Source organism: Trachypithecus francoisi, unplaced genomic scaffold (genome assembly GCF_009764315.1).
Source record: "Trachypithecus francoisi isolate TF-2019V2 unplaced genomic scaffold, Tfra_2.0 Lachesis_group10, whole genome shotgun sequence".
NCBI classification, from domain to species: domain Eukaryota; kingdom Metazoa; phylum Chordata; class Mammalia; order Primates; family Cercopithecidae; genus Trachypithecus; species Trachypithecus francoisi.
In genome coordinates, this window is record NW_022681455.1 from 47,871,837 (window position 1) to 47,882,518 (window position 10,682).

Below are 10,682 nucleotides of genomic sequence, written 5' to 3' on the forward strand. Positions count from 1 at the left end.
GGATTCCCCAAATTAGTTTAAGAACTGCCTGGTTGGTCCTTTGGATTCAGCTCTTATCCCCTTACTGTTTAATTCTCAATACAATCGCCTGAGTGATGTCATAAAATTGATCCACACTTTGCCTTATGTTTGTGTTTTTGAAGTTGTGTTTAAATAAATTCTTCTGTACTCACAGCCCATAAAGATGTTTCCCTAGATTGAGGTATTTATTCCATCTACAAATGTGGCTTTCAACGGGAGGGATGTTTAGCAGGGTCTGGAGACATTTTGATTGCAAAAACTTGGGTCATGGGTGGGACTACTGTGCAGGGTAAAGAAAGAACAAGAATGTGCATTGTTAAGTAAAAAAAAAAAAACACCAAGGAGCAGAGTTGTTGTATGTAGTATAGAATATTTTGCGTAAGAAAGAAAAAAGCTAGAGTAAACATATGTGTATTTGTTTATTAAAAATATATCCACAGGAAGAATAAAGCAGAAAGTGGTAAATGTGGTTGCCATTAGGAGCAGGGCAAGGTGGGGTGAGGCATAGGTTGTACTGAACACACAAGTGTATTAGTTTCCTATAGCACTATAAAAAAATTGTCACAAATTTAGTGGCTTAAAGCAACACATATTTATTATATTATAGTTCTGGAGGTCAAAAGTTTAAAATGGATCTCCCTGGGCTAAAATCCAAGTGTCAGCAGGGCTATGTCAGAGGGGCTGTGTTCCTTTCTGAAGCTTCTAGGGCAGCATACACTTGCTTGCCTTGTCTGGCTTCCAGAGGAGGCCTACGTGCCTTGGCACTGCTCTGCCATCTTCAAAGCCAGCAAGGATGCACTGAGTCTTTCTCACGCTGAGTCATTTTGACCTCCTTTTCTGTAGTCAATCTTCCTCTACCTCACTCTTCTGAGTACCTTTTCTACTTTGTTGTTGTTGTTGTTGAGACAGAGTCTTGCTCTGTCGCCCAGGCTGGAGTGCAGTGGCATGATCTCGGCTCGCTGCAACCTCCAACTCCCGGGTTCAAGCAGCTCTCTTGCCTCAGCCTCGGGGTAGCTGGGACTACAGACACGCACCACCAAACCTGTCTAATTTTTATATTTTTAGTAGAGATGAGGGGTCACCATATTGACCAGGCTGGTCTTGAACCCCTGACCTCATGATTCGTTCACCTAGGCCTCCCAAAGTACTGGGATTACAGGAGTAAGCCACTGCACCAACCTCTACTTTTAAGGATTCTTGTAATGACACTGGGCCCACCCAGATAATAAAGGACAACTTCTCCATGTCAAAATCCTTAATCACATCTACAAACTCTCTTTTCCAGGTAAGGTAATGTATTCACAGACTCTGGGGAGTCAGACATGGACATCTTGGGGGCTGGGGCAGGGTTTGGTCACTTTTCTTCCTTCCACAGCATGGAAATGATATTACAATGTTTTTACTTTTTAACAGTGTAAAATGAACACATCAAGAAGAAACTAAGCATGAAAATTACATATTTCAAGAACATTTTAGGCCAGGTGCGGTGGCTCACGCTTGTAATCCTAGCAGTTTGGGAGGCTGAGGTGGGCGGATCACAAGGTCAGATCGAGACCATCCTGGCTAACATGGTAAAACCTCGTCTCTACTAAAAGTACAAAAAAAGAAAAAAATTAGCCAGGCGTGGTGGCGGGCACCTGTAGTCCCAGCTACTCAGGAGGTTGAGGCAGGAGAATGGCATGAACCCGGGAGGCGGAGCTTGCAATGAGCTGAGATAGCACCACTGCACTCCAGCCTGGGCAGCAGAGCAAGACTCCATCTCGAAAATAAATTTAAAAACGAACATTTTATATGATTCTATGCGCTTAGACTTCAATACAACATATGAGGCAGTGCTGTTACGTACAGGAAACTAAAGGCCTTTGCTATTTCATAACTTGTCCAAATAGCAAAGCCAGTTGGTAGCAGAATTATGATTCAAACTCAGTTTGTTATAACTCTGGAATTATTTCCCAAGGTCACTTTAAAAGCACTAGCATTGAAACACCTAACTGGTGTTCTTTCCATTACTTCACAGCTGCCCAGAGTCAGCTGTAATGGCCACCCAAGTCAAGTCTTTCCTTCAATGTGATCTGTTGTGTATATTAATAATAGCAAAATATCCTGTACTGACAAACTGTTATGAAATGTCCTTTTCAAATTATTTTAGAACCTCCTTGCAGCTAGGATAAATTAATGAGTTGCAATGTAAAACTTCCCGTAGCTATGATCTAGTACCCAGGGGTCAAGGCTGACTTTGCAGAGGATTAGCTCTGGTTAACAGGTAGAAACCCAGAGTCATTGAATATAGATGCTAGTGGTGGGAAGCAGTGATGGTGGGAGCTTGTGGAAGTTCTCTTCCGATTGCTTCTATTTTCTCAGAGAAATAGAAAGAAAGATCATTGGCTGAGAATAAGAATGGGGGAGGAAGTGTGGAATTTGAGAGGGAAAGAGAATGTACGGAATAGTCATTTTGGAAAGTGGGATATCTTATGACTGCTGGGCAGCATAAAAGGGGCCACTTGATTTAGTGGTCACAAATTTAAAGAGATTGTATGCAGAAAAGGTGCTGATTTGGATTGAACCAAGTTTGTGGTTTGCCAAGGAAGTGGGAGCAAATGAGAGAGGATAAGGGCATAAAGGGTGCATGCAAAGGTTGACTATGGAGTTTCAGCTGTGTAAAGAGGGGAGTGAAACCATCAAGGAGCTAAGGAACAGTGAACAGTAAAGGGATTTAAGAATCAATGAATATTGGGTGTCAGTGTGGTGGAAAGACAGTTGGCATAAGGCATTAGAGGGAGTGAGTTGCAGTTAGAAGGCAGCTGGCAGAGAGTGGGATGTGCACACCTGAGACTGTGAAGGGTGCACAGCTCTGTAAAGGATGGTAATGATGAAGTCTTAGAGTCTGACCACGGGGTAGTCCAGGCATTAGAAGTCTCAGTTACACGTATATTGAAATGACTAAGGATTAGCACCAAAACAGTACGAAGTGACAGTGAACCAAGAGTTCCCATGGAAAATAAGGAGGCAGGACTTGGGGGCAGCAGATGACAGTTACAGTGAAATTCAGAATTGAAGGAAAGAGAACAGCCCAAAAGCAGCAATGGAGGTTGTGGGCAGGTAAGGAGGACACTTACTCCCTTCCAGGTCTGGGGGAAAATCAACCACTGCTAGAGTGGGCTTCAGGGAATGAAATGTTGGATTTAGCCAAGTTTGTGGTTTGCCAAGGAAGTGGGAGCAAATGAGAAAGGGTTAACGGCAAAAGGGTACATGCAAAGGATTAACTATGGAGTTACAGCTATGTAAGGAGGGGAGTGAAACCATCAAGAAGGGCAGGAGCAGTGGACAGCAACGAGATTTAAGAATCTATGAATCATGGGTGTTAGTGGGGTGGCAAGACTCCTCAGGACCTGATTTCTGTTTGAACAACAAGAAAATGAGAGAACATTCAGAGAAGAGATGACAATAAGGGGGATTTGTCCTCTGTGATTTGCTAGGAATCCAAATAGCACAATGGAAGGATCTCAGGATTGGGGGAAACGTGGAAGAGATGGGCAGAATGGGGGTCAGCAGACCCTTACAATGTGGGAGATGAGGGGTGGCTTTGCAGTTTGGGGCTTTTGAGGTGGTTTTCATAAACAAGAATAAAGTGAATAAGGTGGATCCAAAGGAGAGGGTGGGGTGAGCCTCTGACTAGAGGGGGCCAGAGAGGGTGAGTTTCTAGAGCCCCCTCTTTACACTGATGCTGGGGGTAGGTAGAGTTGTAGGTCAATGGGAGGTGTGTTCCTAGAGCAAGTATACCAGTTCTCGCTTCCTCTGTGGGGCAGTGGGGCTTACCTCAAGGGTGTCTGTTTCCTTCGACCCCATTATTGATGTCTTGGGAGATCTCTGGAGAAGCAGGTTGGTTGCACCTGTCTTTATTCAGAATAATGGGGGTTGAGGGCATCATCTTGTTTCCACAACAGAAAAGTATGAAATTCAAATAGCAGCACTCCAGGAAACAGTTGAGTTCCCTTAGAAAGGGCAAACCTAACTGATGGTATCTGCAGAAAGAGACAAACATTTGCATTACTGTCATAGGAAGTATTCAGAGGCACTGAGGATGATAGAATCGTGAGTTCTTTCACTAAATTGATATTCATTGTGTATCTACTATGTGCCTAACACTGTTCAGGGTGCCACAGGATATGCAACAAGGCAGTGAAGCACAGTGTGTGTCCTTCAAGCAGACTCAGTTGAAAAACAGTGGAAAGTATTCGATATAAAGCCAGTGCTGTCCCAAGGAACACAGGCTATGGTGGAAGTTGTTGAAATCTATCTTCTGTTGAGCTAGAATTTGATTTTCATAAGGCATTAGCAAATCAAAAGCCAAAACCAAAACCGCAAACATAGAGATTGATTTGTTCCCTTGTATTGTTTTCTTGTAGGCACCTTGGATTTTTAAATTTATTAGTTTTTAAATGCAGATTACATATATGCTGCAACCAGAAATGCCAGCATCCCATGATGGAAGTTTTCTTTGCATTCTTAAGAGGACTATTTTGAGAACTGAGTATCTATATTTTATATTTCAATTTATTGATAATTGTAAATAGCTGAGAAGTGATAGCTCAAGGATTTGAATTATTTGATTCTAAAGCCCTTATGTCCATATGATTTTACCTCTTGTGCGATTTTTTTTCTTTCCATCTAGGCTTGCCCTGTCCCGCCATCTCTCTTGGTACCAGTTATACTGCTGAATCACTATCAGTGATAGGGACTCATGTGGGTGGGTCATCCAGAAATGATTGTCCTATTTTAAGAACAAATTAAAAGTTGCCTCAGTTGGTGGTGTCTAACTCTTCAACTTAAAAGGAGAAAATATTAATAGGAATCAACTCTGCTTATTTAACAGGTCAAGCTGGTCTCTGGTGTCCATGGGGACACTTCAGGAGAAGCCGATTAACATTGAGATGTGTGGAAACAGGATCGATAATTTTCAGTAACTGAGGAAGATTACCAGAAGCCAAGGCGGCCTTTAACAGAGAGACTGTGCAGCTCTGAGCCCAGGGCTGTTGGGCACTTGGCAGGCAATGGAGAGAGTCTAATTGTGGCTGACGATGAGTCATTTTACACTATGGTCACACCTCCTTTCTCCACGTTCCATTTTAGGAACAGTATAACTTTCCCAGCCAGAAATTGTCTAATTTAAACCCTGACTCTTACCTGTGTGAATCAAAATGACTCAGAAAGTGCAAATAAAATAACCCTGAGGAGTCAGCGGTTGTTTCATTTTTCTCATAGCTTCTCTTCTCAGAATTGAGGTCTTTATCTTCCATGTGTATAGAAGAAACAGAAGGGCTAGAGGATTGAATCTGGGTGGCAGGGAAAGAAGTCTCACGGGACTAGAAGTTAGAGCATTTTTCCTGACATGAGGATATAGGGTAGGTTATTTTAAGATGTATAGCCAAAGTCTTAACTATATGAAAACTAGAGTGGTGATTTTTTTAAAAGGAGAGAGAACTGCTGCTTTTCAAATACAGTTAAAACATGGATAAACAAAAAAGAGGGTGCATATATGTGTTTGCCTGTATATATATATATATATAAACATGCATAGACACACACGTATACATATACATTTTAGTCCTGTATATTCAGATTCTCTCCCCCATTCATTTTATGTGTTTTAAGAAATAATTATGGCATAGATTCTAAAAAGAAGACTTAATTCACAAAAACATGGGACATTGGCCTATGAAATGAGGAACAATTAGCACTGAATATTTAGACAACTCACGCAGCATCATCTAATGCAGCATCCAACAAATATTGATGTTTACAACAATAGCTCTGAATTTCCTAGAATACAAAAATAATTCACGTTTCTTGTTTTTGTATAGTATTTTCCAGTTTTGAAGGTTTTAAAACACATATTATCTCATTTGACCCCCCAAACACTTTGTGTGGTAGCCAGAGTATGAATTTTTATTTCTAGTTTATAGGTAAGGAATTGGAAATACACACATCTTAAGTGGTGCACCCGGTATCGAATGATCCTACAAATCGTGTATGTTGACTCCTGCTCTAAGGATGGGTAGAAATATATAACACATGAGGCAGGACGCTGTGGCTCATGCCTGTAATTCCAGCACTTTGGGAGGCTCAGGCGGGTGGAAGCACCTTGGGAGGCTGAGGCAGGTGGATCACCTGTGGTCAGGAGTTCAAGACCTGTCTACCCAACATGACGAAACCCTGTTTCTCCTAAAAATACAGAAAATTAGCCGGACGTGGTAGCGGGCACCTGTAATCCCAGCTACTCAGGAGGCTGAGGCAGGAGAATCATTTGAACCTGGGAGGTGGAGGTTGCAGTGAACTGAGATAGTGCTATTGCACTCCAGCCTGGGTGACAAGAAACTCTGTCTCAAAAAAAAAAAAAAAAAAAAAGAAAGAAAGAAAGACATATGTAACACACGATTCAAAATTTTTCACCATACTGGTATTAAGATCTCTGAAATGGTGAGAATTAAAGGGAATGAATGGCTTCAATTATCCAGAAAAGTTACATACGTGCAACATATTTTTGCTTGATGAATTAGATATTGCCGTACCTAAAAAATATGTTGAAATTTTTAAATGTGCAGATTATTTTTCTTTTTTTTTTTAGATTGGTGATCGTTTTCTGTTATGTTGGGAATCTCCTATTAATAATCCATTTTCATACTGAATTGTGGCATGAGTTACCAACATAGTGTAACACTTCTTTTTAATAATTGAATCATATGTAGAATCATATATATCTTTATAGAAATTTGGGAAATACACAAAGATATTGGTTTGAAAAATAAAAAGTACTCACCATCTAGAGGATAACTTCTTTATACGTTTTGTTATAGTTTCTATTAATTGTCATTTTATTCTTATCCAGGCATTAAAAAATGCAATTGAGGATGTATTGCATGTATAAATTGATAATGTTTCATACATAATTTACATGCTGCATAATTTATGCAGCCACACCCTTATCAGTGGATAGTTATGCTATTTTCATGTTTTGTTGTTATAAATAGTAACAGGATGAGCACTGGGCAAGCTTATCATTGTTTATTTGTAATTGAGTCCTAGAAGTGGTATGACTGGGTCAAATGATGAACACATTTTCAGTCTGTTGACAAATGTTGCAATTTTTCCCAAGGAACTTACCACTAGCTGGGCAGAATGCCACATTATCCACTTTGAAATTGTTAGAGTGGAATCAGTGTTGAAAGAGGTATTGCTGCTGTAAAAAATTACCACAAACTTAGTAGCTTGAATCAATGCAAGTGTATTATCTTACACTTTGGATGTCAGAAGTCCTAAAATCAAGATGTTAGCAGGGCTGCATTCCTTCCAGATGCTTTAGGGGAGAATTTCTTCCTTGTTTTTTCCAGTATCTGGAAACTACTTGCATTCCTTGGCTGGTGGTCCCTTCCTTTATCTGCAAAGTCAGCAGTATAGCATCTTCAAATCTCTCTCTTGCTCTTTAATTTCTCCTTCCATCAGCACATCTTCTTCTCTTTCTGACCTGCCTGTCTCTATCTTTTAAAGAGCCTTGTGATTACATTGGTTTTACCTGTATAATTCAGGATACTCCTCCCATCTCAATATGCTTAATTTAATGACATCTACAAAGTCTCTTTTGCCATGTAAGGTAATATATTTACAGGATCTGGGAATTAGGAAACGGACATATTTGGGAAGCCATTTTTCAGCTGGCTACGATAGAAAAAACATAATTTGACTTTGTATCCTATCTTCATGACTTGCTAGTTCAGAAAAGTTTCATCAGTATTTTTTTTATGGTTGAAGAAATAAAGCAGATGGAAATGTGTTTAATGATCAGGTGCTGAGGAAACCAAAGCCCAGTGAGGTCATGAAACTTCTCCAAAGTCAAGTGGTTGAAAGGTGACAGGTCTGTCTGACTTCCAAGTTCATTATATTTTTTGTTGTTTATTTGTTTTTGGTTAAATTATCTTCTATTTAAAAACTAATGCTATCAATACCCATAAGGTATAACAAGTCTCTGACTTTAAAAAGTCAGCTGCTAATTGTATAATGTCATTATTGTTATAGAAATAGCCTGTATTCATGTCAGTAACGTTGTGGGAGGGAGTCCAGGCATGCTGCTTCCTTGCAAGGCTTCAGTGACACCATAAGTGGCTGCTAGACTCAATATATATATTTCAGCACATTTATCTTTATAAATCATATAACTTTCAAGATTTGTTTACATTTAAACTTCTAGAAGGAATCTGTATTAGATTTTGAAATCAGATTTTAATGGGCTCAATGTGTCAGGAACAGCAAGTACTTTTCATGCCATTAGCTACCTCTGGGAAAGTGTGAGTCCATGTCTGTATGCACTCTATGGAGCATCCTTTAGAAAACCTTACAGAGATTTTAGTAAGGATAATCAACCTAATCCTATCACCTCAGAGCATCAAAGACAAAAATTAATACTTGGCCATGACTTTAAGTAAGTATGTTTCAGAGCAAGTACATGAATAAAGATCACTAGTGCTTTGAACGAGGTGAAATGATTAAATTTTACATTTGACTCTGTAGATCTGTGAATGGGGCAATTCTTTCTAAACTAATTCATACTATTTATATTAGCCTCATTATTCCATGTTCTGTTAACTCTTCTGCATATGATTCCCAGTTCCATCGGTCTACCTGTGATGACCGCTTATTCATTGAGCTCTGGCCTAATGCTCACCTCTGCCCCCAACTCCAGATCTCAGTGGCCATGACAAGCAACAGATATGCTGGCCTGTAGGAGGCTTACACTCTGCCAGTACAGGAGGCCAGTAGCTAGACAATGTTCTCCATAGCTTTTAAGTAGGCCTCCTACTTTCGTGAACTAAAAAAAAAAAAAAAATCAATGAATCTGAGAGGAGGTACCAGCCATTAGGTTGAGGATAACCATGTTCATTAACTTGCAGGACATTTTGGTCATTACATATGAAGACACAAGCCATCCCAGCAACCTAGGTAAGAAGAAAGGAAATTAAGAATGATCGATTGAGAAACATAGCTAACAGGTTATATTACAGGATCTTGACAATGAAGAAGGTAGAAAATGTGATATTTTTTAACCTTTTAAAAATTGTTTTTCTTCATGAATGGCTGTGCTATTCCACAAAGGATTTGAGACTGCTTAAAGCAAGAAGACAATAAAAAAAATTAACACTAGAACAAATATTGGTAAAACAGTAAAGTCAGACAGAGGGAAATTTAGAAAACTGAGGAATCCATGTTCTTCACCATCCTGTAGTTTTGGGGAGCAAACCTACTTTGGAGAGAAGAAAAGTGTTCTGTGGTTCTTCCTACAAAGACTCTCTTCCAACATGTTTAATGGGGGTGTAGTGCTGTGTGGAAGAGTTTACAGGCAATTCACTTTACCCTCCCTATCAAGCCAATTTAGTCTTTACTCCTTAAATAAATATAGCTTTTTGAGGTCTTCTTGCTTATTATCCTTTTTACTCCTAATATTGAACTTTCTGATTACTGCAAGTGATTTTTTTTTTAGTGTCCAATTAAAAGTTTAGGCTACTAGGGACTTTTAGAGCACAGTTCTTCTAAATCAGCCAACTGGTGGACAATATTCACACATTCTTAGTCTTTGCGAAACAAGTACTGAACGTGCAAATATAAAGCAGAGTGCCAGTTTCTATAATGGCTTGTTTTCTATCTTGTTTCTACATGTATTGAACCCAAATAACCTGAATGGTTCATTTTTTTTTCTCCTAAAAGTAGCTTCTATTTTATTTTATTTTAAAAAAAGAAAAAGGAAAAGAAAAGATATCCCTTTTGACCATCCACTAATTGTACTGGAAATTGAGAAAAAGTATATTTTATATATTTATGAATCATAATTGTTCATTTGATAATGGTGTTCTTACAAAGTCAATCCCATTATTATATTCCTGTGGTAGGAAGTTCCAGGTTTTGTGGGTAAATACCGCGACACAGAATTCCCACCATTGTGAATAAAAAAATTAAGTTGAGTCTTGAAAAAGGTCTCATTGGAAAGTTCAAATTACATTGTTACTCATCAAGCTACAGTGTCTATTTTTTTGTTATTCAGAAATACTACTAGACTGAGACCTCATTTTTCTAAACTAATAAAAAGCATGTTTAAAAATAGTCTTTAACCATTTTATTGATAATAATATCTAAAATAACCTAAGGTCCTTTCACATAATATCTATTTATTTATTTAGAGACGGAGTTTCGCCCTTGTTGTCCAGGCTGGAGTGCAATGGCGCGATCTCAGCTTACCGCAACCTCCTCCTCCTCTCTGTCTCAAAAAAAAAAAAAAAAAAAAAGTCATCTATACAAGTTAAGTACATTTACTAAATTTTTTTACATTGTATCATAAAATAGAATTTATTGTAATAGAATCCTGTAAAATATATGAGTTACCATTTCACAAGGTAGAAATAAAGCCTGGTCAAAGAACTTATGCTTTAAATAATTAAAAACAAAACTGAAGGACAAGACAGAATATTCTTGTTCTAAAGGGTATTCGTAAAATTAAAATAAAAATAAGTACAAAAATAACTCATAATAGTAGCTACACAAACTACCATGTACAAATTAATATCAATTTCAAAGGGGTATTATGAAAATTGAAAGCAATTTAAAATTTATCAGTATCG

The 10,682-nt window shown here is 38.6% G+C and overlaps 1 protein-coding gene across 1 annotated transcript in view; it reads left to right on the top strand.

The window, feature by feature from the left end:
* The window catches only part of ADGRF4 (adhesion G protein-coupled receptor F4), a 47,888-nt gene extending 42,650 nt beyond the window's left edge, over positions 1–5,238 (top strand). Inside the window, exon 10 of the mRNA XM_033217397.1 lies at positions 4,895–5,238. The gene's annotated coding sequence lies outside the window, so the exon portion shown is untranslated. The remainder of the gene's footprint in view (positions 1–4,894) is intronic.
* The last annotated feature ends 5,444 nt before the right edge of the window (positions 5,239–10,682 follow it).